We start from the raw sequence: 17,152 nt of genomic DNA on the forward strand, positions 1-17,152 counted from the left end.
CTGGACAGACCTTCGAAGAGATGCAGCACGCAGATACAAAGGCTCTCCCCACACCTTTGTGTAACTGAGCGCAGCCAGCTTCCAACAGGGCTCACGCCCTCCTCCTCACGGCGGGAGGATGCCTCGGCTCCCCGTGTGCCTCGGCGGTCCTTCCCCTCTCCCAGAGCCGCCTCTGCGTGGGACACCAAGTCTCCCGAGGAGAAGAGAGTAGGAGCACCCGGGACACCGCACCCGGCGGCATCCCTCTATCGCCGCCCCGACCCCCCAGCAGCGAGCGCCGGGGCCGGCTCCGCGTCCCGGCCGCGGCGCGGTGCGGCGCGGAGCTGCCTGCCGGCCCGGGAGGGGGGGTCCCGGCGGGGCGGGGGGTCCCGGGGCCCGCCGCCGCCAAGCGCGGGCGCTGGGCAAAGCCCCGGGGGGCTTCGGGTCGGAGGGAAGGCGACCCCGCGGTGCTGGACCGCTCCGCTTCGACGGCTGCCGGATGAACCGCTTGTATTTTGTCTTCCGTTTCCTTCCTCCCCACGCAGGCACACACCTGCATACACCCCTAGGTATGTTCTCTACCATGCAGAAATCAGAAATCCAAGCAAGCTTCGGGGTTATTTTGCCAGGGCAATTTTACCGGAGCAGCCCAGCCTCCTCCGTGCCCAGAACTTCCCCCGGCGGCTATCCTCCAGCAGAGGAGTTTTGCTTCGGGGCAGAGCAAACCCAAGCCTGCAAAAGCCCGAGAGCGCTGACAGGGGCTGCGGGACGAGGGAGGGAGGGGAGACCCGGCCGACAGAGAGCCCTGTACCGTGGGGCTGCCTTCCCGACTCCACTGGTATGTTCCCGCTACTGGGGTGAAGAGGTCTTCATACAATAACGGAGCTCATTTGAACACCGAGCAATTTTTATGAACCGCGATTTTCTTTTCCGTCGAGAACAAATTGCTTCCTACAGTACAACGATTCTGAGAGTAAGATTTAAACAGCAACAAAACAACAAAGCAAATCAAAACAAGGAAAAAACCCTCAACAGGGCCCTTATGGTTTGCCCCCCCAAATCTAGAATTATGAACTCATGGAAATCTGAACTAATTTTACATTTAAAGGAAAGTCGAATGACTGGGCAAGTTTTAAATTCCCTGAAAAGTTCGTTTCAGCTTAATGTTAACTTCCACAGAATTGACCAGTGTTTATCTGAATGCTCAAAAAGTCCAGTGTGCACCCCTCAATGAGCTGGGTGGCTGAATCCCCCCCACCAGCAGCTGCAGCCAGAACTCCTTAATACCTAGTAAATTTAATCTTTATCTGAATGCTAACAAAGAAAGGGTGAATTCAGAAACCTTAAATAGACCTACTGTTGATTTCAACACAGCTTGAGACAGCTTTTTTTAATAATACGATATTCCAAATTTTTAGGGTGTTTGTATCAAATTACATTTCCTCTTAAACAGGGAGATGGCAACATTTCTGTTGCTTAGAATTTTATACTGGCATAACCCAGCAATGAAATCATTATTATCTGAAGTTGTTTTAAATCCCCACAGATTATGACTAAAGTAAGCCATTTCTGGCCAGTACAACACAACTCACTATTATTAAGAAACTTTTTTTGTAAGTTAAGAATTAAACTAAATGTCTTCAGCTTGGGAAAACAGTACCCCTGTTTAATCTTGTTCTCACTAATACTATTTGACTGTGATCTTCCTTAATATTTCCTGGATTACTTATCTGTAACTAAATGCATCATTTTTTGGATGGCCATAGTGTTCACACAAAATCTATGTGTAAGCAGAGTTAGGATTGACAGTGCATCTCAGCAATGTGGAGTAAATACATTACAAACCAAGCATGTTAATGCCAGGAAATTCAGTGATCTAGAGTTAAGGATAATTACATTTAGAAATCTGTATGTATTAGGCTGTGGGACTGCACAATTAAGATACCAAATTGACCTTATCTCTGCCTTGTAACATCATCTACTAGCCTACATTATAATGACTACAGCAGTTTAGTATCTCTGTCTCTAGATGCAGCTCTTCTTTTTCAAGATATGTTTTTTAAAGCATGCTTAAACTGCTTATTTCCACATATTATGACGCTGTGATGGGAAGGAAATGAAAGAAACTAAAATGTTAAAATTGACATTAACTATTGCATGGGATCCTTAGGGTGCAGAGTTAAGAGTGCTTGGAGATTTTGAGTGTACCAATATTTTCATGTATTTATATTATTTTGTAACTTAACTCTGAAATTCTTTGCTTTATCATACTTTCAAAAAAAAAAAAAATCAAGGCATCCATATAAAGTTCTTCTTTCTTCAGTTACTGACTATATGCCCTTAGATTTACCTCCATTTTACTGTCATTCTTGTTTTGCTTAAGAATTCTTTTTTTAATAGTAGAATAGTAGTCTTATTCTTGCAACATTCCTACATGAATAATTTTTTTCCCCCCAACACCAGGTGAAAGCTTGAGGGCTTTGCAGTTTTGCTGTGCATCCAAGCAGCAGCTAGAAGAGGACAACCCTAGAGTGGTTTGAAGATGTTTCTTAACTCCTGTCTTTGACCTTCTTGTTTCAAGGCTAAGACTATTTTCCCTCTTTATTGTCAGGGTTCCAAGCTCATCCTTTGCATGTGTAGTAAACAGGACTTTTAGTATTAAGTATTTGCAACAAAGCAGTGTGAACTAAGAGCTGTGACTTTTTGGATTTGTCTGCTCTGCAGAAGGAAAAAAAATAATCTCCCCAAATAACCAGGTTTCAGATAGAATTGCAAAGGTCTGTTCTCATTGCAGTAAAAGAGCCTCAAATGTTCATGTACTCAGAGATATCCATAATGTGTGTTGGCCCCGAAAGATTCCTTGGAGGGCAGAGGGAGAGATCAAATAGAGGTCAAGTGAGTAACTGTTTATAGATGGTTAACTAGAGTGACAGAGAACTGTGGTAGCTGCTTTTCTAACAGTGTTTAAAGGTTTAAGCTTGCTTCCCTGGGAGTTTTGCATGTGATTTCAATGGATGTGAAATTGGCCCTTAAGGGCAGAATTCATCCCTCCTCTTATCCCAGCAGAGCACATCCCAAGTTGGTCTAACCTTTCACGAAGAAACTCAAAAAGTGATAAATTTTGCTTGGGTTTAAGTTTTGTTATGAACATAGCTCTTGGCCTCACTGCGAGGAGTTTCCTGAAAGCTTGGTGTAAAGCAGAGCCAAGTTTGGCATGTTCTGCCTCTCCCCCTGAGCACCAAGCTGACGCCGTGGAGGGGATTTTATTCCAAAAGTGTTTAAAACTGTGTGGCTTTGCTTGGGTTTCGCTTGGAGTGTTCAGGTTCATTGAGCTTGCAGGCCACTTCGAGGAACCTAGACCTCAACAATAAAGGTTCACTATTCCCAGCAAGAAGACGCACCTGGGAGGTTTGGCCAGGGCTTGTACCCTCTCCATGGGAAACTGATGCACAGAAGACCAGAGCATCAGAACTGAACAGGCTTGAGTCTGCAGGGAAAAGATCTAGCATGACAGCCAGGTCAAAATGGTCAGAGGTCCTGACAGCACCCATCTCATTTCTTTCAGGCTTTCCTTTGACTAATTGAATATGAGTCGCATGTCTCTTGGGATTTTTTTTTATTATTTGCTCTTAATTTAAGATAGGCATGAATGAAACACCATAACCCAAATATCTATACACTTTGGGGATTTTCAGGCTCTGAAACAAACTTTCCAGCTGCCTTCTCCCTCAGCAAAGTCTAGGGGCCTCATGGTTTTGTCTATATTAGCAACTTGCGTGGTGCAGTAAGAACAGATCTATAGAGCAAAGCAGTCACCCTGTCCCATTTCAAGGGTTTTCTTTACTCTAGCTGTAGTCTTGTCCTAAGGACCGAATTCCTATTTAGCAACTGGAGCACATGCCCTTCTGGAGTTCATTTTATGACTGTTTCATCCTAAAGCAATCTAATTCACACATTCAGAGACACCTCTGCGACGCAAAGTAAATAAGGATAGGGCTTCAGGAAGCCCACTCCAAAAGCACATCCCTGATCCCAATTAAAACCCTAATGTAGGTGCAACCTCAGAGCCACAGAAGCCTGGCCCGTACCCCCCGCAAGCCGGGGTACCCGCCCGCAGCTCCCCGGGCTGCAGGCGAGGGTGGGCGCCGCGGCCGGTTTCGGTGTCCTGGGGTGCCCTCTAGTGACTGCAGACTGGGCACCGGCTGAAATCAAATACCGGGAAAAGCCTGGCCTCAAACTTTCTTTGTATTTCGCTTTTGGTTTTGAAAAGTCTTCTTTTTTTTTTTTTTTAAACACCTCCCCCCCCCCCCGTGAATATTCAGGAAGTTTCTGCAAATTGGATTTTTTTTAAATGTGTTTTTATAATTTAAGAAGTCCATTATTTTAGTGTTGTTTTGAAAAAGACCTATTGTCAATTAAAACCATGAATATAGCCATTTTAGGAAAGAGTAACCACAGAGTTACATCACATTAAAGCCCCGAGTAATAGGTAAGATAAAAATGAGCAAGAAAAAACAAGAATCGGGTGGGAGGGAAAGGATAGCATGCTGTGTGCCCAGAGCCAGACATTAGTGCCTGGGCAGCATGTACACTGAATACACAGAAGGCTGATGAGGCAGATAGTGTAAACTAAATCTAGTTTGTATTTAGAGATTTGTTCTCTGGGCTACGGGCAGCTGTATTAATCTCACACTGAAGCGAGATCCAGCAAATGGCTTGTTTATGGTGATGGAAACATTTCATTTGCTGGAACTGTTCTGACATTCATCATCTAAAGTTGCCAGATGGTAAAAATGTTTAGTTTGCAATAAACAATCATTAAGATCACTTACCATACATGTCACTCACACAACAAGGACATGTGTCTTACAGGACCGGACCTGACTGGGATGCGGGAGATTGGGATGTGCCAGATCCTATCATTTGCTTACTTGCTGGAGTTGTGTTTTACTCAGAGCCTTACTGGATCTTACAACCAATAGCTCATTACATAAACCGAGGTTTTCAAAGCCGGCTCCTAAAACTTTGCTCACTTAGAGGGAAATAACTCAGCCAGAAATGAGTCCCTGAAGTACACACCCGTGACCTGCTGCTCCCCCAGTACGTTAGCAGAAATATCAGCTCCTCATTTCTCCTCTTTTGAGTAGGTCTGGTCTTGTGGCTGTAGCTACTCTTCTTAACTTCTGCTTCAGAATTTGGGCCTGAATATATGTTTCAGGAGATTATCACCATACATACTGAAACACAGAGGGAATGAGACCAGTTGGTACTCCCACAGTATCTTTCAACCTAATGGATCCCCAGCTGCTTATAAAACTTCAACCATCCACAAAGAGCATCAAAGGATCACTCGGTTACAAGACCTGGAGCAGTACAGTAAAGCCATCTAGCCCTTTTTTCTCACAGTGCAGGGTTGTTTCTGATTGAAGATTTATTGCCACTGTGTTCAATCTGTGCTTAAAAGTCTTTAGAGATTCAGCTTCTATTTATTCCCTCAGGAGGCCTTTCTATAGCCCAATACGTCTTACCATCAGAAATCTTTTTTTCTGAATGTCTCTATTTTTAACTCCTCCCTTCTGGAGTGTAAAAATTCTACTTATACTCATTTACTACTTTACAATATTCCTCTCTGGAGATGGTTTCTATTTCCTCTTTGACCCACACAGCCAAATGATAAATGCCCATGTTATTTCATTGTCCTATATCATGAGTCCCCAAAATGTTGCTGCTCTTGTACCTCAGTTTACAAATAGGGACTGACATTTGCTGATGTGCAGGTGGGTTTATATTTTTCAGCATTTGTGGCTTTGTTAGCTCACCAAAGGCAGTTTGGCATGCTATTTTCAGCCTGGCGAAGAGCATACAGGTAAGGGACTCATCCGGACTGAATTTCATGTCAAGAAGTTCAGCCATGATTTTAATTAACCAGACTGCAACACAGTTGTGCAAATGGTAAACATTTGACAAGAACATGTGAGAAGGTCTTGTAATGTCAGTTTTAGGGGTTGCAGTCAATTCAAAATTACTGACCTTAGAAAAATCAGTATGTTCATGACTATATGACTGCAGGAATTGGTTCCTCAAGACTTGCTTCATTTAGTAAAAACCACTGAGATCTAAACAACAAGGTGATATAGAAGAAAATTTGTCAGGCAGTCTTGCATTTCTCCTCATTTACAGTGATTCCTCACACGTTCAGGAAAGAAACATAGCTCAAAGTGCTTGTATGTATGTAAACCCTTACACCTTCTCTCTCATGAGAAATGTGAGAGTCGTCTTGTTTTGTGACATAGGCATTAAGCTAAGCTCTAAGAACACCAACCTCCCACAAGGGAATAAAGTAGGTGTTTAAATTTGGCATAGTCACCCCCTTCACATATGCATACAATCAATTCCCCAACATCTGTAGCACAGTGGACTTACAGCTTTTTTGGTGTGTGTTAATTTAGCATGTACACGAAGCTCTGACAGCATGTTCCAGGCTGAGGGCCTGATCCTTGGCCTCGCTCCCACTCCGTAGAGCAAACACAACACAGAGGCATCGAAATTTGTTAGAGCTTCGCAGCTGGAAATTCCCTACGTGTGATGAAGTGCCCAACACAAGTCCACCCGGTGCATTAGCTCTCATCCTGGCCTGCAGCTCCCTCGTGGTGTTTGGGAGCAGGACTGGTGTTGGACACATGCTTGGTGTGTTACAGGAGGGGGGGATGTCACTGACAGAGCACAACCAGCTAACATGCACTATGACATTTATAGATGCAAAGAATCCAAAGGAAGATGCATGAGAGCAGTACAAAGGCCGTACTATTTCAGTCCAAAGGTCTACGTAGCCCAGAATCCTCTCTCCAGCCATGGTCAACAGCAGATGCTCAAGGGTGGAGGGCAAGCATGGCTGAAACTTCCTGCGGCGTGCCCTCTCAGCACATGGCCAAGAGTCTGGGCTCAGCTCCAACAAGGATGTGGAGCTCCTAACTTCCTACTGATTTCAACAGCTCCAAGCAGATCTCACATAATTTGATTTTAGCAGGGAATCAGAAACTTCAGTAGAAATAAAAAACTGTAGGATATAAACGCTACTTTTAAAAAATTTTGCACCACTGTCCCTGAAAAATGAAACACAGCTTCATTCCCCACACCACCCCTGATTATAAAGAGCTTTTTCCAACTCCTGCAATATTTGAAAAACTGCAGACAGAATTTATGGAACAGTAAATGTCTGCCCTGAAGATAAAGTCAGAAACACCTGGAAATAAGAGTAATATTGAACCTTCCTCTTCCAGCAGGAGCTGCCTGCAGTATCCCTGTGCAATAAAGTACCTATCAGTAACCTCATGGGAAAAGCCAAAATGGTAGAGTTGCCAGGAAAGCATGCACCAGAAAGCCAGGGAATTCAGAGCAAAGAGAGGCTTTAGGCTTGCAGGATTGGTCCTAGAATGCTAAATACAGGAGGTTATAATGGAGTTTCTCCCTACATCCAGATGGCAGATTATAGCTAACTAGTTTTTCCTGTGAAGAACAAAATGAATTTCAGTAGTGTACCTATCTAAGGGCATAAATGTTGTTTCTTGCAATCCCCTTTCCCAGAACAACACAGCAAATGTCTCCTGCTCCTGTAATTGAGGGAAGGAGGGCAAGGAATGCGCCTGGACCAAGCTACTCTGCACGAGAGGGCAGTATCTGATGGGCTGGCTCGTAAATGACATAGGAAGATTTTCTCTGGATTTACAGCCTTATCGGTTCCGCAGGGGCCATAGTTTCCCATTTACATTTCTTGGAGGTGTTGCATGAGCTCTCAAACAGGAGATCTGATGCGGAAACAAAAGCCTTTCAGATCTCCCACAGAAGGTAGCTTTTTCCTCCCAAGCAAACACCCCGACCAGGTGGACTGCCTGCAGCTGGGATGCAGAAGCAAGAGTAAGTTGTTTAAAGGTCGTAAAAACCCTTGGGCCTAGCTTTTATTTGTGGAAGAAAAAGCCAGGTGGTAGATGCTTCTCTGCACTCCTCCTAACATGTGCCAGTAAGAGCGAACCTGCATGAGAGTTGTCTACACTACAGGTGAAGAAGAAATCAGCTGGGTTGGCTGTATAAAATATATCTTTATGTAGACATTGCTGTGGAGTTCTTTATGGGGATATCTTAGCACCTCATAGACCTTAAGAAAGAGGGGTCAGTTCCCTGAACGTAGACATCTGGTCATTGTAGGTCTGTGGGGTACCTGCCTGGCTTCCAGCTGCCATCTCAGAAATACATGGGTCTATAAGCTTCTTATTACCTGGCAGGCATGCTGCGTACGTAAGCTGTTCCAAATGGCACTAGGAGCCTATATCTAGGCACCCAAATCCCACCCAAAGGATTCTGTTCTGGATTTTTATTCCAATTTTAAGGGTGGAGGAACCAAGGTGGAGTGTTATTCGGGACAGTGGCTGCAAAAGCGTCCTCTCATTCCGGGTGAAGCAGTGGCTGGGAGGCCAAACCTTGCTTGCTGAAGTGCTGCCAGCCCCAGCTGGCCTCGGTGCCTGGTGTGAGTGTTCTGGCCTTTGGAAAACAGCTGCTGAAGGAGCGCTATGGCACTGAGAGCTATTTCTGGAATTTGGGATTACATAGAAAGTCTGTATTAAAGACAAGGCTAAGCCCACGCTCTCAAGCGGTGCAGTTTACTGCCATAGCTGCAGTGATCCTCAGCTGCAATGGCTCCTTGTGAAAGCTGAGAGACTTGCAGATGTTGCCAGAGGTAATTAATACTCCCTGTCTTCCATTTACCTACTCCAAGTCATGGAACTGGCCCCAGGACCCCCATGGGACACAGGACAAACATCGATACAGCACATGCATGCTCTTGCACACTGCACTGAATTGCTCTGGACATGTGTGTGCTGCCTTTAACCCCCATGAACACATACACACTTACACATACAGCTCAGCAAGCACCATTTAACTGTTCCATACCTTTAGCTCTGCCTAAGCCCAACCTGATTTTAGTTCCACGCTCAGGACAAGTGGGTAAGCGATGTTGCAATGATCTATGCAGCTTACAGCCAATGGTCCTGGGAAAGTATCTTGGGTGTCTGGGGAAGCATAGAGTTTCTGGCATGTACATACGCAAGGCAGCGGCAACATAAACAAAAGCTGCTGAAGCACATGGCATAGCATCTTCTGTCTTGACTGACACAATGACAGTTGCACCAGAGCATTGATTGAGAAAATGAGGAATGATATGGCTGATCTGTATTGCCCCTGCTTTGCCGCCTGGGGCCTCAGGAGGAAATTGCTGGGAAGAGATCAGCACTAAAAAGCAGCAAGCACAGTTCCAGGCATGGAGAGTTCAAGGCTATCAGATCCTTGGTGGCCTGGGACTGCTGCCTCTAGAAGGGTCAATACAGAAAGGATTAACTCGCTGGCAAAGGGCCCAGTGAATGTGGGGCTTCCTTCCAAATCCTCCCAGCCTGAAGGGTTTTATTCAGCCCTAACTCCAGATGCTACAAAACAAGAGGAATAGGAATTTCCCAAACATTTACTCTACCAGGGTTGTGAAGCTGGAACAGAGAGGGGGAGGGTCATGCTTATCAGGGAAAACAGCCCAGAGCAGCAAGGTAGGACATTGCTGTGAAGCAGAGGCACAGACAGGTGAGCAATAGCTACCTGGTACTTGCACTGGGACCTGACTCAGAGATGTCAGCTTCCTTAATTTCCACTGCCTGCAAGACCCGAGGTTGCTTAGGGCATGCTCAGCAGCTGGCGCTTCTGTCCAGTATCCCCCATTTCTTATTACTGTCATCCTCTCATCCTCCTTCCTACCCCTTAGCCTGCCCCACATATTTATACTCTGTTGTTTTGTTTTGTTTTTTTCTCCTTCAGCTCTCCACTTCTCTCTGCCTTTTCCCTCCTTTTCTCTCTTCACTGTCTTGCTCTGCCTCTGTTGTACCTTTCCTTTTTCTCATCTGTAGCCTGCCCTTCCCAGGTGCTCCACTCCATTGGAAGCACCTACTAGAACAGCGGGTCCCACATGGCCCATTAGAGATGTGTAAGCACTGGCATTGCCCTTGGGCAAGTAGAACCTGCACCCTTACGAGATGCTGCCCAAGACGTCCCATGAGGTCCTTCCTGAGCAATGGCCCTGCATTCAGGAAGGAGGGCTCAGAAATATCTGCCATCCGTGTCCTCTGCTCTGTGGGAGTCTCTGTCCCACCAGACAGTTCTTTCAGCATCCCTGAATGACCTTGAGACAATACTAGCTCTTCTCTCACACTCTCTTAGAAAACATTTAATTTATAAGAGCTATAAAGCTGCGGAGGTTAAAAAGTACATCAAGGTTTGTGGACTCTAAGGTTACACAGTACAGGGAAGGATCTTCTGGGCTGAGTCCAGACCCTGTTATTACACAGACAACCCTCTGATTCTGCACTTCTTTCATTCAGTCTGCTGGCAGACTCTTCCAAAGCCCAGCTGCTTGAATAGTTAAGGCCTTTCTCCTAATCACTGCCTCAATTTATTCTTCATCCATTTATCCCTAATTCGTTCTTGCATGACACAGTCTATGGCATAACAAATCTCTTCTCCCTCACCTACAGACAAAACTTTTAGCTAGTCTTTTGGGGAGTTTTTGCAGTTTTGGTAATGACGAACTTTTTTGTGTTTGTATGTCCAGTGCAGTTAGTACAGAAGTCACAAGCAGGACTATCAGCTACGGCCCCCTCATACAATCTTCAGTGTCATCCTTCATCTATTTCCACTTGAATGGGGTTATCTAGCTGGTGCCATCTAACTCTGGAAGGTTACACTTCATTTAGATGTATTGAGTAAATTCTCTGCTCCACCGATACTCCATCTTCTAGCGGCAGGGGTAAAAGGGCACAGGATTGTTTATGTTGGTTTCAGGCTCAGTCATAATGTAGGGTTTTGTCTGAGTGGAAATGCAGAATTGGAGCAGCTGGCAGAATTCAGGAAAACTATAGGATTCCCTTCAGATCAAAGGCAGACACTTTCTTCTTCATTCCCATAACCGATGTTAAGAAACTCTGTTGTGTGCTTCAACAAAAAAAAGTCATGGTTTCCTCCCCCATCTCTTCTCTTTTTTCATTGGATCTGATTGAAAATTTCTCATCAAAGCTTTTTCAGTGGACATTTGAGCTCTTGATGAAGAGAAAAAAGGTCTCAGTGCCCTTGGAAACATTCAATTTTTCACTGAGTAAACAAACCAAATTATTTTTAGATAAGAACACCAGAGTCAGGGGAGAAGAGCAGGAAGATATTTGGTCTCAGTGGAAAGGCAGTATGTTTTGTGTCAAAATGGAATATTTTTCAACAAGCTGTACAAGCTCATCAAATGTTCCTTAATTTCAACTTCTGAAAATCTCTAGTGTCAACCCAAAAAAGTGTTGAAAAATAACAATTGGTGTCTGCTTGCCAGTCTGTTGACTCCACTACTCTTAGTTGTAAGGCAGACTTCTGAGTGGGGACTTGTGTCTGTGTCTGAAGTTGGGACACGTGCTTTTACTTGTGCTTCAGAGTTAAAATGTTGTTTCAAGGAATCCCAATTTGATCCTACTTCTTAACATTGTATGGGGGTTTGGGAAAGTGCTAGATGGCCATTTGCTCATTAGCTATCAAAGCGGGCACATGCAGTATTACAAGAAAGCTCCTTTCTCTTCAAAAAGCTCCCAATCCAAAGAGAAACCTCCCTCTTCTCATGGATGGCCAAGAGCAGAATATTGCACCCAGAAGCTGAGAGCCTGTGCGGTGCATAAGCCTGCCTCTTCTTCAAGCACCTGGGAATTATCTGGTGTCTGGATAATCTGTTTTCAGAAATAAGGGGTCTTGAGCCCTTATAAACAGAGGCAGAAGTGTCACTGGAGCAGAAGCAAGAGTGACCTGCAGCTGAGCAGATCCGGCAGCAAGAAGACACTTGAACCTGCCTAAGCAAGCCTGGCATCCAGCAGCCGGCACTGCTCATGGTTGGACTCCCAGATACTGGAGATACAGATACATTCATGCTGCAGGCTGGAGGAGCACAGTTAAATTAAAAGTTGGGTATTTTTATAAAAGCTACCCAGAGGATATGAGGGCCACCAAATCCCAGTGACTTGAATAAGAACTGTAGTTCAGCTTCCCACCCTGGATTCAGTTTGGCACGGGCTGTGAAGAGAGGAATGACCTGGAAAACAAAGCCAGGTGAAGTCTGTATGGAAACATAATGCAGGTCTGGTGCCAGGGCTTTGAGGCAGATGACCGTGCGGGGAAGGGACTCTTGGAGGAGTTTCATTTTGATGTCAGGCTGCTCTCCTTTGCAAGAGCCAGTGATGAATTTTGCACCGCTGAGTTATGCTGTCCTATGTGACTGTAGCTCTGTTTATTTTGAAATCTTGGTGTGGTGGAGGGAATTTACGAGCCAGCAATATTTCTACTTTATGGCACTTCCTTTGTCCACATTCCTTCGTCTGGTCATTTATGTGGGCCGGACCCACGAGGAGAGGTCAGGGGGGCACCCGAGTGGTATCTAGAGGCTCAGAATGGAAACATGTTTTCTCACGCAAAAATAAGTAAGGGAGAAATGTTTCCATTGCAGAAGAGGAACAAAGGCTGGGATCGTAGCAGAAACTGACCGGGGAACAGCACGCTGCCCAGCCAAGGCAATTAACAGCATTTAAGGACAGGCACGCACTGTATATAATGTGCCTATTCTAGTGACACCCTCTTTGGCTTTGGCACATTTAAGTTTGGTTGCTTTAAACAGTCAGCAGCTGAAATGTAAAACAGAGATGCAGTTATATCTGAATCTGAATGATGAACCAAGGAACTACCTGAGGTGCAGGCACATGTCTCCCCTGGGCTGCATCTCAACATAAAACGGCTACTCCCCTTTGGATCACAGCTGAGGATTTTACATTTAAAGAGGAAATAGACAAAAAATAAGTTCTCTATACTGATTCCCCACCTCTGCTCTTCTCAGGAGTTGAATGAGCAAACCAACTAGGAATACTGTTCATCCAGAGCTGCCTGAAATCTGTATCTTGCCTAATTTCCTCATTTAAAAGTCTGCAGCAAAGTGAGAAGGAGATCTGTGAATTTTAAGTATATAAACCCCAGACAATCTCACCAAAAGATCAAAGCAGCACCCAAGCCTGAGAGGTCTACAAGATCAGCACAGTCTTACTACAATACCAAGAGCACCCAAAAGAGCAATGTGACTAGCATCATAGCTGGGGTTGTTCTTCTGATTAGGCTCCAGTTTCCAGCTGGGTCAGCAAGGTGCCACACAGTGGTGTAAACCTAGGGGAAGCTCTGTCACCATGTCCCTTATCCAGCAGAAAGTACTGAGCTCAGCTGATGTTATTTGGCTGCGTATATCTGCACTGCGTATCTGACCCTCAGTGCAGAGGACTTCCCTCCTCCACGTGCATGCAGAACACCACCTGCAGTGGAGGGTCTCAGCCACTTTAGTACTTTCCACATATTTGTTACGAGTCCAGTTGGTCTTGCTTCTGCCTTCCCACCCCAAGGTGGTTGTATTTCTGCTTTACATTAAACAAGCAATTCCCACACAGGCAGTTTGTTAAGTGTCCTACAATGACAGACAATACCTTAGAAAGGCACAAAGCATTGATTTATCGGAGGTTACTGGCTACAGCACGTGGTTTAAATCAGATCCTGGTGCATGACAGTGATATAAGGGAGAACCCTGCTTAATGGTAGTGAAGGGAGAACATCTCCCTTCCTTAATCACACACAGATTTCCAGCTGGGTAGAGGCTGGGCTGCCTATTTGTCCTTCATTATATAAACCATAAACACACACTTGGATATGCAGAGCTCGTCCACTCTAATCAACTATCAAGAATTCCAGATTCCTTCTCTGCAATCCAAAGACCTTCTTTATTATCACATCCTTTCCGAAAAATGTATACAAACTAACTTCTGTTCTCATCCTATTCTCATTTTTTCCCAACTGAACTGAAAAGATCAGGTTCCCAAGGAAGCTGCTTTTGAGGCTCTGTGTAGATGTTCTCATCTGGATAAGTACAGCAGTGTCTGGATAAGTACTGGATAAGTACTGGATAAGTACATTGCAGAGATGGAAAAGTTTATTTTAGGCCCCTTCAAGGTCTGATACTGGATTTGAACATAAGAACATGAGTAACGCATGCACTCCATGGCTTTTTGACAGCAAGTGTTGAATCTGTATCCTCTTGTCCTTAAACAAAGGTACCAACTGGCTGAGCTAAATGATCTATGTCTCAAGCAGGCCTTTTGTGATCCGGGGGGGTGATCACACTGGAGGGGACAGGCCCTTACCCTGAGAGCCCATGAGGGAGTTACCACATCATTTAGACTCATCTCATTACACACAGAGTTACCTAGGAATAGTTTCTAGGAGAAACACATTTTTGTTTTAGAATAGTAAAGCAAACTTTTGCCATCAATCACTGCAGAAAAGCTACAATGATTTAAGAAATTCTTACTCCATGGGTCTGCACTGCTGCCTCTGCCAGATGTGACATCCCTTTCTATGCTACTGCTACAACAGCCCATGAGAATGATCTTCATCAGCTCCAGTGCAAAGCCATCCAGATTAGCTTATGCCATCTCTGAGCAGCAGCTTGGTATTGCAGTGAAAGACATGAAGAGTGCTCATCTAAATCTGTTTCACAACTGGATAGTCGTGAGATAATCTCTTCTCACTGAAAGAGGTTCAATGACAAATGGCTGGACAACAGTGTTATCTTAAATTGCCATGCCATTTTAACAGCTATGTCAAAATCTAAATCAGATGGACATTTCTAGAGGCACATAGCAGAATTAAGTGCCTGTTTCTCAGTGGCTCTCGTGAGGAGTTGGACACCTCATAGATATTTGTGGCTTTGAAGAGAGAATCCAAATACTGGTCATTTGGGTCTTGCCTGAAATATCCTTGCGAAGTTTTCTTTGGCAAAGCCAATTCTACCAGAAAGATTCAGAGAAAGCTTTTTAAATTCCATTTACCATCGGATGTAACTCAGACACGACATTTGTAATGTCATCAGAGCAGGACTGCTGACGTGAACAAGAGTGTTGGCAGCGACTTCCATGGGACCAGGATTGGGTCCAGTTTTCACATTTCCTAGGCGTTCTTTGCTAAACATTATTTTACATAAAGAAGCATTTGTTTGAACTCCAGATGTTCAAGAAACCTCCTGTCATATTTTGTCTGCATCCCAGCTGTCCCATCTGTGATCTGAAGTGTTACAAGGAAAAAGTGGAGGGAATTATTTTGATCTCACTTCCATCTGTTTTACACTCCACTGACTCCCCTCTTGATTTGTACCAGTGCTTGAGAACAGGGCTATAAGTGTAGCGGGTGCAATTCTGCACTGCTCATACCAGTGTAAATCCAGAAGACAGGGCATTCACTCTGAACTGACCTCAGGCGATTATTTGCAGAGTAATTTGGGATAAATAGTTGTGATCCAGGAAATCAGCAAACCCTGTGCGGGCGCTTGTTCAGGGAGGAGAACATCTGCTATGAAACACTTCAGTTGTTACCAGTGCTTAACAGATGGGCACTGCTGAGGCTAATGATTGTGAAATATGAACTTTATGATGTTTCTGAGCAACCCACGGTAAAGTTACTGCAGCATGTCCAGTGTTGACATCTCTTTATTTACTCACAGAGTGCTCTGAAGGCAGTCCTGACCTGGAAGCCCTGGGGCTTTTGCATCGGTGCCAGCCTTGGTTACAGGATAGGAAACTTAGGAACACTTCCCTTAATGACTGTGGTTATAATCAAACTTGTAAGACAACCCGATTTGGGCCAGAATGGCCCCTGGTCATTGATGGCAAATGCTCCTTATGGGTGTCAAAATAGCTGTGTATGCTGGGGGGTGGGAATCTTCCCCCTCCAGTTCCTAAGAAACACTCCTCTACTCTAGGGCTTGCCCACACCAGGATTCTCCATGGCAGATGCAGGCAGGGGATGTCTGAGGGCAGAGAACCATTCTCACTAGTTTGAAACCAGCCAAAAATTAGTGTCAGGGAGGTCTGTGTGGGCACCTAAGATGAATCTAGAGTTTGTACCAGCTTCCATAGTTCAGGTATTTATCTAACGCTGATGAGTGGGTGAAGATGCTTCTGGAAGCAGTTAAATACTCCTGGTTCCAGCATGTAATTCTCTAAGTACTTTGTGTTGCAGAATCCCAGCTGGAGGCATTGGGATCACCAGCATAGGAAACAGGGAGGCTTAAATTCCAAATGGGTAAAAGGTATCCAAAAACCATACAGAGGAAAGCAAAACAAAACAAAAAAAGACACTGTCCAAGAAATTCAGAATGACAAAAACCTTCTGCTTCCATCTTTACTCCGGCTTGGCAGAAATGGGCAGCAGATCCAAGGCAGTGGGGGGTGGTTTTTTATCCCTTTATGCTGCAAGAAAAAGTTCTCAGAGCACTTTGTCGGAAAGAAATCATTAACACAGGAAACAAGAATTAACAGAGACTGCAATAATCCTTGCTACAAATGAGATGGACCCAGGTTGCCTCCCAGCTGCATCACTGGAAATCCACCAAGGGAAGCTTTTTGGACGTAAAGATTCTCAAGGGCCTGGTGCACAAACCATGTCACAAAGATTACAGGAAGTCATCTGCAATGTAGCATTAACATTTTTTACAGGAGACCTGAAAATTTCCATGCCTGGTCCAGAACAGAATCCCCTGATGCTGAGCTATCCTGTTGCTCCCCAGGCCTGGCTGCTGGACCAATCCTAACACAGCCAGCAGCCCAAGGTGATATCACTTGCTAAGTATGAAGTTTGGGATTGAAATGCCTTGTTCTTTCTCATTTTGCTTGCCAGCACTATCCCTCAGCTCTAGTCAGGGCCTCTTATTTGCCTGAGAACTAAATTTAACTGAAATAGTAATAAAGATACTTTGCATGCTCATCTGACACTAAGAGAGAAGAATTGGTGGACAGATTATTGGCATGTAGAATGATCTCTTTTCAGACTTTCCGTAATATTGTGGCTATTAAACTAAAAGATCATTAATAATACACCATTTAGCTTGTTTTTGAAGGGTGGAGGAAGGACTGAGAATATATGGATGAAGAGACTGAGGGGAAGAAGCTGGAACCTTTACGTGCTCCTGGCAGCAGGCAGGGAGACAAACCCCAGCTGTGCATGTAGCAAACTTTGATGTATTTGTAAAGCG

The sequence above is a fragment of the Ciconia boyciana genome, chromosome 8 (genome assembly GCF_034638445.1).
Source record: "Ciconia boyciana chromosome 8, ASM3463844v1, whole genome shotgun sequence".
NCBI lineage: Eukaryota > Metazoa > Chordata > Aves > Ciconiiformes > Ciconiidae > Ciconia > Ciconia boyciana.